This window comes from Hyperolius riggenbachi, chromosome 9 (genome assembly GCF_040937935.1).
Source record: "Hyperolius riggenbachi isolate aHypRig1 chromosome 9, aHypRig1.pri, whole genome shotgun sequence".
Classification (NCBI taxonomy): domain Eukaryota; kingdom Metazoa; phylum Chordata; class Amphibia; order Anura; family Hyperoliidae; genus Hyperolius; species Hyperolius riggenbachi.
Window position 1 is genome coordinate 247,528,440 of NC_090654.1, and position 15,983 is coordinate 247,544,422.

General features: G+C 44.8%; 1 long non-coding RNA gene across 2 annotated transcripts in view; it reads right to left on the bottom strand.

The window, feature by feature from the left end:
* The window catches only part of LOC137531993 (uncharacterized), a 360,234-nt gene that overhangs the window by 339,172 nt on the left and 5,079 nt on the right, over positions 1-15,983 (bottom strand). For both annotated transcript variants that reach the window (XR_011023831.1, XR_011023830.1), the window contains exon 2: positions 6,409-6,628. This is a non-coding gene — a long non-coding RNA (uncharacterized lncRNA). The remainder of the gene's footprint in view (positions 1-6,408; positions 6,629-15,983) is intronic.

Sequence of the window (15,983 nt, forward strand, 5' to 3'; positions counted from 1 at the left end):
ATGCTATATTAGTCAGGCTAAGCCGTGTACACAGAGTGTCAGTAAACAATGGTATATAGTCTGGCTGAGCGGTGTACACAGAGTGTCAGTAAACAACGGTATATAGTCTGGCTGAGCGGTGTACACAGAGTGGCAGTAAACACAATGCTATATATAGCGTGGCTGAGCGAGGTGCACAGTGGCAGTACACACAATGCTATATTAGTCAGGCTAAGCCGTGTACACAGAGTGTCAGAAAACACAATGCTATATATATAGCGTGGCTGAGCGAGGTGCACAGTGGCAGTACACACAATGCTATATATAGCGTGGCTGAGCGAGGTGCACAGTGGCAGTACACACAATGCTATATATAGCGTGGCTGAGCGAGGTGCACAGTGGCAGTACACACAATGCTATATATAGCGTGGCTGAGCGAGGTGCACAGTGGCAGTACACACAATGCTATATTAGTCAGGCTAAGCAGTGTACACAGAGTGTCAGAAAACACAATGGTATATATATAGCGTGGCTGAGCGAGGTGCACAGTGGCAGTACACACAATGCTATATATAGCGTGGCTGAGCGAGGTGCACAGTGGCAGTACACACAATGCTATATTAGTCAGGCTAAGCCGTGTACACAGAGTGTCAGAAAACACAAAGCTATATATATAGCGTGGCTGAGCGAGGTGCACAGTGGCAGTACACACAATGCTATATATAGCGTGGCTGAGCGAGGTGCACAGTGGCAGTACACACAATGCTATATATAGCGTGGCTGAGCGAGGTGCACAGTGGCAGTACACACAATGCTATATATAGCGTGGCTGAGCGAGGTGCACAGTGGCAGTACACACAATGCTATATTAGTCAGGCTAAGCCGTGTACACAGAGTGTCAGAAAACACAATGCTATATATATAGCGTGGCTGAGCGAGGTGCACAGTGGCAGTACACACAATGCTATATATAGCGTGGCTGAGCGAGGTGCACAGTGGCAGTACACACAATGCTATATTAGTCAGGCTAAGCCGTGTACACAGAGTGTCAGAAAACACAATGCTATATATATAGCGTGGCTGAGCGAGGTGCACAGTGGCAGTACACACAATGCTATATATAGCGTGGCTGAGCGAGGTGCACAGTGGCAGTAAACACAATGCTATATATAGCGTGGCTGAGCGAGGTGCACAGTGGCAGTACACACAATGCTATATATAGCGTGGCTGAGCGAGGTGCACAGTGGCAGTACACACAATGCTATATTAGTCAGGCTAAGCCGTGTACACAGAGTGTCAGAAAACACAATGCTATATATATAGCGTGGCTGAGCGAGGTGCACAGTGGCAGTACACACAATGCTATATATAGCGTGGCTGAGCGAGGTGCACAGTGGCAGTACACACAATGCTATATTAGTCAGGCTAAGCCGTGTACACAGAGTGTCAGAAAACACAATGCTATATATATAGCGTGGCTGAGCGAGGTGCACAGTGGCAGTACACACAATGCTATATATAGCGTGGCTGAGCGAGGTGCACAGTGGCAGTACACACAATGCTATATATAGCGTGGCTGAGCGAGGTGCACAGTGGCAGTACACACAATGCTATATATAGCGTGGCTGAGCGAGGTGCACAGTGGCAGTACACACAATGCTATATTAGTCAGGCTAAGCCGTGTACACAGAGTGTCAGAAAACACAATGCTATATATATAGCGTGGCTGAGCGAGGTGCACAGTGGCAGTACACACAATGCTATATATAGCGTGGCTGAGCGAGGTGCACAGTGGCAGTACACACAATGCTATATATAGCGTGGCTGAGCGAGGTGCACAGTGGCAGTACACACAATGCTATATTAGTCAGGCTAAGCCGTGTACACAGAGTGTCAGAAAACACAATGCTATATATATAGCGTGGCTGAGCGAGGTACACAGTGGCAGTAAACAATGCTATATATAGTGTGGCTGAGCGAGCGGTGTACTACTGTTCCCAGCAGCGACACACAATGACTGGGGGGGACCCTGGCTAGCGTGGCTGGAGAGCGAACTACCCTGCCTGCCTACCCAAAGCTAAACCCACAGACAAATGGCGGAGATATGACGTGGTTCGGGTATTTATTTACCCGAACCACGTGACCGTTCGGCCAATCAGAGCGCGTTCGGGCCCGAACCACGTGACCCGTTCGGCCAATCACAGCGCTAGCCGAACGTTCGGGGAACGTTCGGCCATGCGCTCTTAGTTCGGCCATGTGGCCGAACGGTTTGGCCGAGCACCGTCAGGTGTTCGGCCGAACTCGAACATCACCCGAACAGGGTGATGTTCTGCAGAACCCGAACAGTGGCGAACACTGTTCGCCCAACACTACTGAGAACTAAGTGACAAAAAACAATAAATCATGAAGGTCTTGCTTCTCATGAACTTACAGTGGTTACTCTGGTTAGAAAGATAGAATCAGAATATTTATTTATTCGCCAAGTAAAAGGTGTTGTACAAGGAATTATTTTTGGCTCAGACAGCTCAAAGATGAACATACAAGGATACAGGCACACATTCTACATGGGGGGAACATGCATTACACATTGAGGTGGGAGGGATGGGGTCAGTGTTGAGAGCCAGGACAGCTTGAGGGAAAAAAAGATGTCTTGTGCCTGGTGCCTGTGCAAGGATTTGTCCACAGGCTTGCAGGGATCTCAGCGCTGGAATGATAGTAGTAGGGTGACAGGGGAATTCTATGGAGGATTCAGAGGCCTACCTCTTCAGAGGTAAGTGCCCAAATTGGGCCCTTTTTCCCTTCAGTTTATGATGTGCTACGTAGTGTGCATGCCCAGAGCTCTCCTGCCCATGGGAGCGTGATCATGGACATGCTCAGTGCTTGTGCAGTAGTGCACGACCTGGCAGGACACATGGGGCCATTTATCAGTCAATGGAGGGGAAAGGAGGAGAACAGGAGAAGTGGTAGGTATGGGGACTGCTGCCTATACTTGTCTGCTCCCCCCTTTGAAGAAATTACATTGCTTCAGGTATCCTTCAAGATACGTACAATTTTAATTACATGCATTTTCCTCGAATGTAGCTCTGACCTAAACTGATAACTCTATATTTATAAATGTGTAAAAAAATGTCCTTGTTTGTAATTGCCCTTAAAGGTACCCATTAACGGCTCTACTTTTAGCAAACAATTTAATATTTTTTATAAAATCATTGGTGTAGAAAAAAAAATCTAATTTAATTTATCCACATGATTAAAGAACCCGAAATGCAATCTAAACCAGTTACGATCATATCTATGAAAAATCTATACCGCCAATCAGCCATCTCTTGAAGGAAACGATCAATAATGTGATCGGTTAGGATCGGTTTTTATACAATACCATCTGAACAGTGATGAACGTAATAAGCTAATTTCAATTACGCAAAATCTTGCGTACATTTTTGCAATTACGCCTATATGTAATTACGATTTATAAGTTCAATTGATTTTGCATAGTCATTTGTAATTTCACGTAAAATTTAGCATAATTTTCGTGTAATTTGATGCCGATTTTAGCAGTGAATAGCAGAGACCCCATACATGCTATTGACACCAAAATTGCTACATATCTTAAGGAGACTCGTGGCATACAAGTAAAAAAAAAGAAGGATTTTCCAAAAATGCAAAGAAAAAATTGTTTTAAAAAAATCTGAAAAATAACAGTTTAAAAACCATTTTGAGCTGCATTTTTAAAAATCAATTTTCTCAAAAACTACAAGGTCTTTTTGAAAAATTATTTTTTTCACTTGTATCCACTATTACTCCTTTACATATGTAGCAATTTTGGTAGCAATAGCATGTATAGAGGCTTTGCTATTAACCATCAAATTTGGCATAACATTTCGCAAAAAATTATGTGAAATTATTAATCATTACTATTACATACAAAATGAATGAAAATTTTTTTTCTGAAAGTTCGCATTACAATTACGATGCATAATTGTGAATTTCGATGCAAAATTTCACATATGCGAAATTTTGGCCCACCACTGGATCTGAATAATCTGATCGAAAATCTGATTATTCACTAAATATGATACCGTTAATGGGTACCTTTGAAGAATACTAACAGGATCAAACATGCCTCTCACACACAAGTATAACGATTAGTATTTACAAAGGGAATCCATTACCTTATTTAGAAATTTGATTTACATGGTGCCTGGTGTAAGTTAAAATGGAACTTCAGCCTAAACAAACATACTGTCATTAAGTTACATTAGTTATGTTAATTAAAATAGATACGTAATATAATCTCTTACCCACCCTGTTTTAAAAGAAAAGGCAAATGTTTGATTTAATGGGGGCAGCTCATCTTTTTGATTGAATGGACGTGACAGGGAGCATGAGACACAGTTCCAACTGTCCTCCTGTGTCCTGATCACCCCTCCCAGTTGCTAGGCAATGAGAACAACAACATAGGAAATCCCATCATGCTTTGCACAGCATCAGGGGAAAATGCCAGGGCAGTTTTCTTTGATGGAGCGGAGCTTAGCTTCTGTGCAACTAAAAATAAGGCTTAAAAAAAAAGTTCTGATACTGTGAAACTATTAAAGTCACCAAGCATTTTCAGTGCTACTGAGTAGATTTTTAGTTTGGAGGTTCACTTTAAGACGGATCAGTGAATAATGGCGCACAGCGCCTATGCATAAAAATGGCGCCGCATTAAAAAGATACGCTTATCGCTATTTATCGTTAATACTGCATAATAATGGCGCACAGGGAAAAAAAAAGAAAAACGGCACACACTAACGTTATTTATCAATAGTGGCACACACTAACGTTATTTATCAATAGTGCCGTTCATTTGCCAAACAGTAGACGTTATTGCCCACAGTAACGTTATTTATCAATAGCGCCCTACATAAGCCAAACTACAGACGTTATTTAACTGCAAAATGGTGAATGGATTTAATGTAACACTGTCAAGGTTAGGCACCATCAGGGGGGGTCTTAGGGTTAGGCACCACCAGGGGGGTGGTTAGGGTTAGGCACCACCAGGGGGTCTTAGGGTTAGGCACCACCGGGGGGTGGTTAGGGTTAGGCACCACCAGGGGGGTGGTTAGGGTTAGGCACCACCAGGGGGGTGGTTAGGGTTAGGCACCACCAGGGGGGTCGTTAGGGTTAGGCACCACCGGGGGGGGTTCTTAGGGTTAGGCACCACCAGGGGGGTCTTAGGGTTAGGCACCACCAGGGGGATCTTAGGGTTAGGCACCACCAGGAGGGTCTTAGGGTTAGGCACCACCAGGAGGGTCTTAGGGTTAGGCACCACCAGGAGGGTCTTAGGGTTAGGCACCACCAGGGGGGTGGTTAGGGTTAGGCACCACCAGGGGGGTGGTTAGGGTTAGGCACCACCAGGAGGGTTTAGGGGTTAGGGATAGGTACAGAGAGGGTTCTGTGTGTTAACGCTAAATAACAATAAGGCTTTAACGTTAAATAACAATAAGGCTTTAACGTTAAATAGCGATAAGCGGCATACGGATTAGCGGCAACACCATGCGCCATTATTCGCAGGCGCCATTTTTAGATGGATCCCTTTCAGAACCCTAAAAATCCAAGAGGGTCTCACGTAAATCAAATTTCTATATGAAAGAGGCGCTGTGGTTATATGCTGTATAAGGAAAAGGGGGGAAGGTTGCGCATCCCTAAAAACATGCTGCAATTGACTGGTTAATTGCTCAGGCGTACACCACCTCTATTAGGCTGAAAATGCATGCCCTGCATCCAAAACAAATGCTACATTTATTATACTATGGAGGAACTTTGGCTTCCACTATAGTTTGCATGCAAAGTATAATATACTGGACACTTGCCTAACCTAAATTAAAATGAAAATGTAAGTTACACATTTTTGCTTAGCTGCTCCCAAGGTTATACATATGTTGTTTTTAATTTTTTAATTTAGGTTAGGCCACTTGCCCGGAGGTTTGCCTCACCGTGGCACAAGTGTCCAGTATATTTTACTTTGCATGCAATCTATAGTGGAAGCCAAAGTGCTCCATAGTATAATAAATGTAGCATTTGTTTTGGAGGCAGGGCATGCATTTTCAGCATAATAGAGGTGGTGTATGCGTAAGCGATTAACCAGTCAATTGCAGCATGTTTTTAGGGATGCGCAACCTTCCCCCCTTTTCCTTATTTTGCTAGTATGTAACTACCAGGTTAGCTGCTCCCAACCCGCACTCCTGAGTTTCCCGTTTGCATGGTAAGTAATAGTAGTTATGCATATGATTTGCATCTGGATTGAATTCGAAGTGTGCAGACAGCTTATTAGAGGTGCTGCACATGTGAGCTGTTGGTCATTTCAGATGCAGCCTTTGTGGTATGAGCTAGCCCTCTCCTCGCTATATACTGTATAATTGAATGCAGTAAATGATTCAGGGTACTCACTTTTACAGTAATTTTCCTGGTTTCAGCATCAGAGACGCTTCCAATACCTATATATTGCTGTATATTGGTATGAAGCCCCGCCCTTCCAGTGATGTCGTCCCTAGGCTGTTCTCCTCGGGGAGCATTCTGGGAGATCAGGCATTATTTTCACTGTCTTTGGAATTCTCCGAAACAAACATTCCCGCAGAGCTGCACCTGACAGAACTAAAGATGTCACCACCTGTGATAAACAAAGGGCAAACACTGACTAAATCATTTATAAATGAATATTGTCTAAAATATGCATTTATTTTCACTACAGTTCCTCTTTAACCACTTCAGGACCGCAGGCTTACATTTTTCACAATACAGGGCTGTGCAGCTTTGTCAGGGTGCTACACAGCCCTACAACTAAGCACACAAATGGATTTTTCATCCTTTTCTTGTCCTTAAAGTGAACCTAAAGTCAAGTTAAAAAAATGAGATTAACTCACCTGGGCTTCCTTCAGCCCCCTGTAGCCGATAGGTGCCCTCGCAGCCTTGCTCCGATGGTCCAGGACTAGAGATGTTGCGAACTGTTCGCTCGGCGAACATCTCTGTGGCATTTACTACTTCCAGGTCGCTCTGACCCGGAGTAGTACGCCTGCGCTGCCCGGCGAAGCGCGTCCTAGATCGCGCTCCTGTTGCCGGGCACTCTCTGCGCATGTGCGTGACGTCGTTCATGACGTCACGCACATGCGCAGAGAGTGCCCGGCAACAGGAGCGCGATCTAGGACGCGCTTCGCCGGGCAGCGCAGGCGTACTACTCCGGGTCAGAGCGACCCGAAAGTAGTAAATGCCCCATGTATTCAGAGATGTTCGCCAGCGAACGGTTCGGGAACCGTTCGCTACATCTCTATCCAGGACCCGCCGGCGAACACTTCCGGTTTGGCCATCACCGGCCGACAGGCATGGGAACGCGAGTGATTCTTCGTGTTCCCAGCCTGTATATCGCCCCCTATGCTGCCATTGCGACCGGTAGGCTGCACAGCTCCGGCACAGCTTCAGCTTTGTCACTGATTCCTGGACATTGGTCTCCCGAATCTGCTGATACTGACTGGAATCCATATATCCCTCAACTTTGACAGTTTTGACAATTAACAAGGTTGCCCAAACTTTCACATCCCACTATATGACTATGGTAGGGATTAGAAGATGTTGGTGCTATAGAAATACTAAATGCAAAAGTATTCGGCCCCCTTGAAGTTTTCCACATTTTGTCACATTACTGCCACAAACATGAATCAATTTTATTGGAATTCCAGGTGAAAGACCGATACAAAGTGGTGTACAAGTGAGAACTGGAACGAAACTCATACATGATTCCAAACATTTTTTACAAATCAATAACTGCAAAGTGGGGTGTGCGTAATTATTTAGCCCCCCTGAGTCAATACTTTGTAGAACCACCTTTGCTGCAATTACAACTGCCAGTGTTTTAGGGTATGTCTCTACCAGCTTTGCACATCTAGAGACTGAAATCCTTGACCATTCTTCCAGGGCCGGGACAAGGTCCGCCATCAACAGAGGCTGAGCTGCCCAAGTGCGCCCCGCCCCCCCCCCCCCCCCGCCCCCAAGTGCGCCCCCCCACACACACACACCCGGGAAGTTCGAGCTGTCTTTCCTGAATCATTACCGTTGTAATTGCACATAAATATGCAGTTTAATGAACCATTAAAATATCAAAAAATAAAGCAGTATTTTTCCACGGGAGATTGCAAAAATCAAGCACCTCATCCCCCCAGAAGATCTGCCAACCTTAGTCCATGCCTTCATTACATCCCGACTGGACTACTGCAATGCTCACTACACTGGCCTTCCAAAAAAGGTCTTGTACCGCCTACAGCTGATACAGAATACTACTGCCAGACTGCTAACCAACCAACCCCGTCACTGCCACATAACGCCAGTCCTGCACTCCCTTCACTGGCTACCTATAGAATGGAGGGTCCTATTCAAGATCGGCCTACTGACATTTAAATCACTACATAATCTGGGCCCTGGATACATGAAAGATATGTTGTAGCTGCGTAGCAATCCCCGCATTCTCAGATCCACAGGTTCTAATAATCTTGTCATACCCGATTATTTTAGGGTGAAACAGTGCCGCATTATGATTATGTTATGGTGAAACTCTGCCCCTGCCCCAGGGGGGGCTAGTGATTTCTAGTTACGCCCCTGCATGTCACATTATATTATCCATAATGCACATGAATGAATGATGGATAGTCAGCAGCTGAGCTGATAGACAGGAGCTGTGCTTGTTGTCACACTGCACACACTTAAATGATGGGGACAGGCCTCGGGCCACACAGGCGAATCCACCACAACACTGTCTCCTGCCTGACTCCTCCTAGCTGCTGACTCACAGCCAAGACAGGAGATGGCGAGACGCTGAGATGCACGTTCAGCCAGCCGCAAGGGGGCGGGACCCACAAGCTGCTGACGTCACAGAGAGACGCACGCTGGCTGGCTCTGTGACTGCGAGAGAGGGGCTGGCTGTGGGCGCATTGGGATCGCATCACATCGGAGTCTGGGACGGTTACCATGGCAACAGGGAAGCAGAGAGCCGAGAGCTAAATGTATACATTGACTCCGCTCCTGCTCCTTCATCCCCGGCAGCCAGACAGCACTATGTGAATCGCGGCGCAGGCAGGCAGCATGAATACAGCGGGGGGCGGCCAGCCAGAGGCAAGTCAACAAAGACCTGCAAGTTGCGCTCACCCAGAGTGCCAATGACCTGCGCCCAGAGGCTCCAGCATCGACGGCCTCTGTGTCGGCACGGCCCTGCATTCTTCTTTGCAAAACAGCTCCAGCTCAGTCAGATTAGATGGACAGCATTTGTGAACAGCAGTTTTCAGATCTTGCCACAGATTCTCGATTGGATTTAGATCTGGACATTGACTGGGCCATTCTAACACATGGATATGTTTTGTTTTAAACCATTCCATTGTTGCCCTAGCTTTGTTTAGGATTGTTGTCTTGCTGGAAGGTGAACCTCCGCCCCAGTCTCAAGTCTTTTGCAGACTCCAAGAGGTTTTCATCCAAGATTGCCCTGCATTTGGCTCCATCCATCTTCCCATCAACTCTGACCAACTTCCCTGTCCCTGCTGAAGAGAAGCACCCCCAGAGCATGATACTGCCACCACCATATTTGACAGTGGGGATGGTGCGTTCAGAGTGATGTGCAGTGTTAGTTTTCTGCCACACATAGCGTTTTGGCCAAAACGTTCCATTTTGGTCTCATCTGACCAGAGCACCTTCTTCCACATGTTTGCTGTGTCCCCCACGTGGCTTGTGGCAAACAGGACTTCTTATGCTTTCTGTTAACAATGCCTTTCTTCTTGCCACTCTTCCATAAAGGCCAATTTTGTGCAGTGCATGACTAATAGTTGTCCTATGGACAGATTCCCCCACCTGAGCTGTAGATCTCTGCAGCTCGTCCAGAGTCACCATGGGCCTTTTGACTGCATTTCTGATTAGCGCTCTCCTTGTTCGGCCTGTGAGTTTAGGTGGACGGCCTTGTCTTGGTAGGTTTACAGTTGTGCCATACTCCTTCCATTTCTGAATGATCGCTTGAACAGTGCTCCGTGGGATGTTTAAGGCTTTGGGAATCTTTTTGTAGCCTAAGCCTGCTTTAAATTCCTCAATAACTTTATCCCTGACCTGTCTGGTGTGTTCTTTAGGCTTCATGGTGTTGACATTGTTGCTCCAAATATTCTCTTAGACAACCTCTGACGCGGTCACAGAGCAGCTGCATTTGTACTGACATTAGATTACACACAGGTGCACTCTATTTAGTCATTAGCACTCATCAGGCAATTCCTATGGGCAACTGACTGCACTCAGACCAAAGGGGGCTGAATAATTACGCACACCCCACTTTGCAGTTATTGATTTGTAAAAAAATGTTTGGAATTATGCATGATTTTTGTTTCACTTTGTATTGGTTTTTCATGTGGAATTCCAATAAAATTGATTCATGTTTGTGGCAGTATATATATATACATATATATATATATATATATATATATATATATATATATATATATATATATATATATATATAATTTATTTATTTTTTACACATACATATTACATTACTCTAGCTTGAATACAGGTAGGTTATTTTGTAAGTTTACCGGCTTTGTAATTACTCATCCTGTGTTAATGCACTTCTCAGCATTTTATAGCATGTCAACCTGGGAAATGACATTTTCTGCACACTTTTTTCGACTTATTTTTAGCCTTTAGCTTTTCTCTGCTGCAGCACACGACGTAAAAGGCAAAGAGATCGGTCTTTCCACAAGACAAAAGGCTACATAACTGCCAGTAATGTGTCATTACTGTTTCCATGGTGACAAACAGCTTAATGAATACAAATTGGCAGAACGAGTATTCCAACTATTCAGCTCTTTATTATCTATAACTCTTCAGTAATACGCGAGCATATCCCGTTTCCAGGTAGATCTATAAAGCAGCACAATAAGGAATAATTATAGATGCCCTAAAACATTTCGCAGCACGCTGATCACAAAGGCAGCCTGATCACTCAGAGTCATTTCTTTCCCTCTGCAAAGAGGCTGCGACATCTCAGCACTAACTGTCAGAATCATTTTCAGAGGGGACAGAGGATATATTTTATATAATAGGAATTACCGTATGTATAGAATCATATGTACAAATTTGGCTTTGTATGATTCTTTTTTTTTTTTTTTTGGTATCATTTCATGTTGATTTATTTTTTTTTATCTTTTATTTTTTTTGTAAAGGGGCTTTCAAAGTGGAACTGTAGTGCAAATAACATAATGAATATACCGTAATTCCTTATATTTTACAATGCAGGTAGTCCCTTACTTACAAACGCCCAACTTACGAACGACTCGCTGATACGAACGGCATGGATTCTGTGTTTCCATGGGAACAAGTAAAAAAAAAAATTTCAAATTGGACTTGTAGTTTGAGAAAATTGATTTAAAAAAATTCAAAGAAAAATGCTATTTCTACAACAGTTCCTCTTTAAATCACCAAAAGAAGGAGAGCCGCACTGAGTGCGGCTCTCTAATGAGAAGCTGTAGTAAAAGTAGCATAATGAATAAAATTGCTTATACTTTAGAATATTCATTTATAGATTCATAGTGATGGGCTCACGAGTAATAACGAGTGCCTAAGCACTCGAATTTGTGATTTAAAGAGACTCTGAAGTCTCCCAGAAATGAGGTTTTTACTTTAAAAACCTCATTAACATAATTGCCGCTCTTAAATCACTGCATCCCCGCAGCTGAAAACACCCTAAATCACTCCTAACTCGTCTGGCAAAATCCATGACTTTCTTGGTCGTGGATTTTGCTGCCGCCTCTATGCGCGTCAATCAGTGCTGATCTCTGTCTCTTCCCCGCCTCTCTCAGTGAAGGAAGACTGAGAGGGGCGGGGAGAGGCAGTGATCCGCACTGATTGAAGCACATAGAGGCAGAGCTTCAGCCAAATGCTCTGCCTCTATGCGGAAGGAGTCCGCAATGTACCACAGAGAGTTTGGGGTGATTTACGGTGTTTTCAGCCGCGGGGATGCTGCGTTTTAAAAGGGGCAATAATGTTAATGAGGTTTTTAAAATAAAAACCTAATTTTTTGGAGACTTCAGAGTCTCTTTAAATGAGGCTTAATTGCCTCATGTGTGCGGCGGGGAAACAAGGGGTTATTTACCCATATGTCCGTGGTATATCTGCGCTCCAAATAGCTTGCACGCGTCCTATTGGACACATTGCAAGCCTCACTACGCGCACTTTCTCCTTTCGGCTGTCTATTTACAATGTACAGCGCTGTGATCTAAGGCAGCGCTGTACTGGGGACAGCCGTGTTGCACGGCTGTCCATCTGGGTGGCACAGAGAGCGATCGGCTCTCATAGGCTGATGTCTATGAGAGCCGATCGCTGAGATTGGCTGCTGGGGGAGAGGGAGGAAGGGTGGAAAATAAACAAATTAAAAAATGCACATATATTATTTTAAAAAAAAAACAAATATATAAAAAAAAATAAACAAACATTTCAGGAGTGATCACAGCCCCCCAACAGAGAGCTCTGTTGGTAGGCAGAAGGGGGGGGGGGGGGTAATCTCTTGTTTGCTGAGTTGTGCGGCCCTGCAGCAAGCCCTTAAAGCTGCCGTGGCCTAAATTGCAAAGTATAGCCTGGTCACTAGGGGGGTGTAAGCCTCCGGTCCTCAAGTGGTTAAAAGAGAAGGAAAAGTGTGGGCTATTGAACTATTGAACAGTACACCACTACACCAGCTGGTAAACTGCATCAGATGCTAGAAGGTGTGATTGGCCTCCTGGAGGGGGCTAATCAGCAAATTGCAACACTAATTACTACAGAACAAGATGGAGCTTTGTAAATAAGGATAATAATCTTAATGGCCTGAGTACGTAAAGTGCTGCCAGGTCGCAGAGAAGAGGCGCCAGTGTTGGAGGATGGAGACGGAAGGACACAGACTGGAGGAGATCGCTGGCAAGACAGGTGGGTGTGTTTTGCTGTGAGTGCTCTGCAGGGGTGCAGGGGAGCTCTATTAATTGGGAAAGAGCTGGGGGCCCATCACCTGGCTCAGGGGCCCTAAGAGGACAATACTCTTTGTGGCAGTAGCGATGGCTCCCATAGATTCTTTATAGATTTTAACCACTTCGCATCCAGACCTTGTTTTCCCCTTATGGACAAGAGCTATTTTGACGCTTTAGCTATGTCCCTGTTTAATCAGCAATAACTTTATCCCTACTCACTAGACCTAAATGATCTATATATAATTTTTTTCAAGACAAACTAGGCTTTCAATAGGGGGTATTTAGTCCAAATAATTTTTTTGTTTTCTAGGCATTTTCATGGGAAAAAGAGGAAAAAAAGAAAAAATATATTATTTCTCAGTCTTTACCAATTCCAGTTTAAAAATAAAAAGTGCCACTGTGATAATAAACCATGCCGCCAGTTTTATGTCCCCCTAGAATAGTCAGATGTGTCCCGAATAGCAGCCCCCCAGTATAGTCAATTTATTAGCCGATCTGTGCACTGAGGGGAGAGATGAAGGAACACAGCTGTTTGCTACAGCAGTGATCGTTCATCCGCGGGGGTGTCACTAATTGGCTACAAGGGAACATGTCCCCTTTCACCAATTAGTATTGCAGCTGACAGTGCCAGAGGTGCGCTCTGAAGCGCACCCGATTGTGCACAGCAGGGCTGTAAGCTGAAATTGTATATCTACGTCATCGTGGCTTGGAGGATGCCACAGATGACGTAGATATACTGTAGCAGTGGCAAAAGTGGTTAAGCAAATCTGTTTATGGCAGATATAGACTCTAGGGATAGGTTTCTATCTTTTGGGCACATCAGGTGGACATCTGTTAATGCATGGCTGCCTTGCGTAACAATAACATAGGAAAAAAGTACTGTATTTTTCAGCATATAAGACGCTGCGGACTATAAGATGTAACTAGATTTAGAGGGCAAAAACCAGGGAAAAAAATACTAAACCTGGTGTGTCCATGGTGCAGGAGCATCTTGTAGATGTTATCTCTCAATTATTGTGCCCCATATGTCCTCCTGTGTTCTCTGTCTACTTTGTGTCGTCCTGTGTCCCCATGAAGCTGTATCCCCATGAGGCTGTGTCCCCCATGAGGCTGTGTCCCCCATGAGGCTGTGTCCCCCTTGTTTGTCCTTCTTTCCCACAAATAAGTTCTTCTGTCCCCCATGTGTGTCATCCTGTCCCCCATGTGTGTCCTCTGCTCCCCCATGTTTCTTCTTCTCCTCCATGTGTGCCCTCCACTCCCCATGTATAGTTACAAGCAGCATGGCTCATCTGATACACTGGTTCAAGCGGTGATCAGAGAACTCTCTTCTCCAGCACTGTTTCCATAGTGCCGGCTTATGCTGATGACGCGATCATCAGAAGCCAGCACTAGGGAAGCCGTGAAGGAGAGAAGAGGTCTCTGATCACGGATGGATCAGGTGAGCTGTGCTGCCGCTGCTAACTATACGTGGGGGGTGGAGGGGACACACGGATGAGCAGAGGAGGACACAGGGGGACAATTTGGGGAGTCCCAGACATTGTGGTGGGTCGGCAGTATCAGTGGGTGTTTTGTAGCCAGGACTCCCTGTATTTGGCAGGATGCATAGACTTTTTCTCACCATTTTTGGAGAGGAAAAGTGTGTGTCTTGTATGCCGAAAAATACGGTAATTTATAGTCCATTTTTCTGTGTGAGAAATGTACATTTACAAGTATGTATTTCATATTTTACAATTTCTGTTTGGGGAAATAAAAGTTGATTTTGCATATTTATGCTCTAAAGTGGAAAAAAATGAAAGAACCTGACACTCTTTTGTGCCTCAAGGCAAGACAACCCGATTCCTGCTAAAAGGGTGTTACACGCTGAAATTGTCACTTCTTGTTACATTGTTGCCGTGATAAATGTTCCGAGTCATCGTTCTTAAACCAAGGTAAACACAGGTAGGAAAGTAAGCCGCAGTGATGCACTAAGTACATACTGGGATTTCCAGGTAATTTATAATGCTTAATGTCTGCTCACTCACCTGCTGTACACTTACAAATGCGCTTTACTATCCTCTGACCTGGGCTGCGCCTTAATGACTGCTAATTTCAGCCAGCGGTGTATATAGAAGCCACAAAGCATTCAGTGCTTTGCATGAGGTCTGCGGTAAGAAAGGCAGTGGCTATTCTGGTGGGAACAAACCATTGCATTGATGGCAAATGTAACCCCCTTGAGAAGTATCAGCTTATGCTTCATACACACTTGAGATAAACATCTGCAGATCCTCATACACACCTTGTTTAAAAGACAATCATCTGCAGATCAGATCCACCAGGATGGATTTTCAGATCTGCAGATGATTGTGAGATCTGCAGATGAAGTCTGTTAAACAAGGTGTGTATGATGATCTGCAGATCTGATAGACTATGAATGCATTTTGCAGGAACAGATCTTTTGCAGATACTGATCTTTTGTGTCTGTACAGCATCTGTGTGTGCAGCATCTTGCAAAGATTTTATCTGACGGGGAGTGCAGCTCCATAGAATAGACTGTGTAGAGTATGGCTCTCATACTACATGGAAGGGGGTAAAATTGGTCTGTGATCTTTCATTTTCCAAAGACTTTTATCTCAAGTGTGTATGAAGCATTACACTGGTGACCAGTGTGGTCTCTAATAAACCCCACTGGGAGGGCTGGATTTAGCATAAGGCACTGTAGGCACGTGTCTACAGGCGCCTGATGATGGAAAGGCGGCTCACTCCCCTCCCTGAGTACCTGCGTCCTTCCCTATGCGGAGTCCTGAGCGGAGTGTGAATGAGAGGTTACTCACCCGGGTCTCGGCATTCCACTAACCAGATCTCTCTTCATTTCGGCGCACCTCTAGGTACCTAATAGTTGGGGGCACCTCTAGCTACTTAATACTAAGGATAGCTCTGGCTACCTAATGCTATGCAGTGTTCCCCAACCCTGTCCTCAAGGCCCACCAACAGTGCATGTTTCGTGGGAAATCCAAAGAGGTGGATAATCAGCTC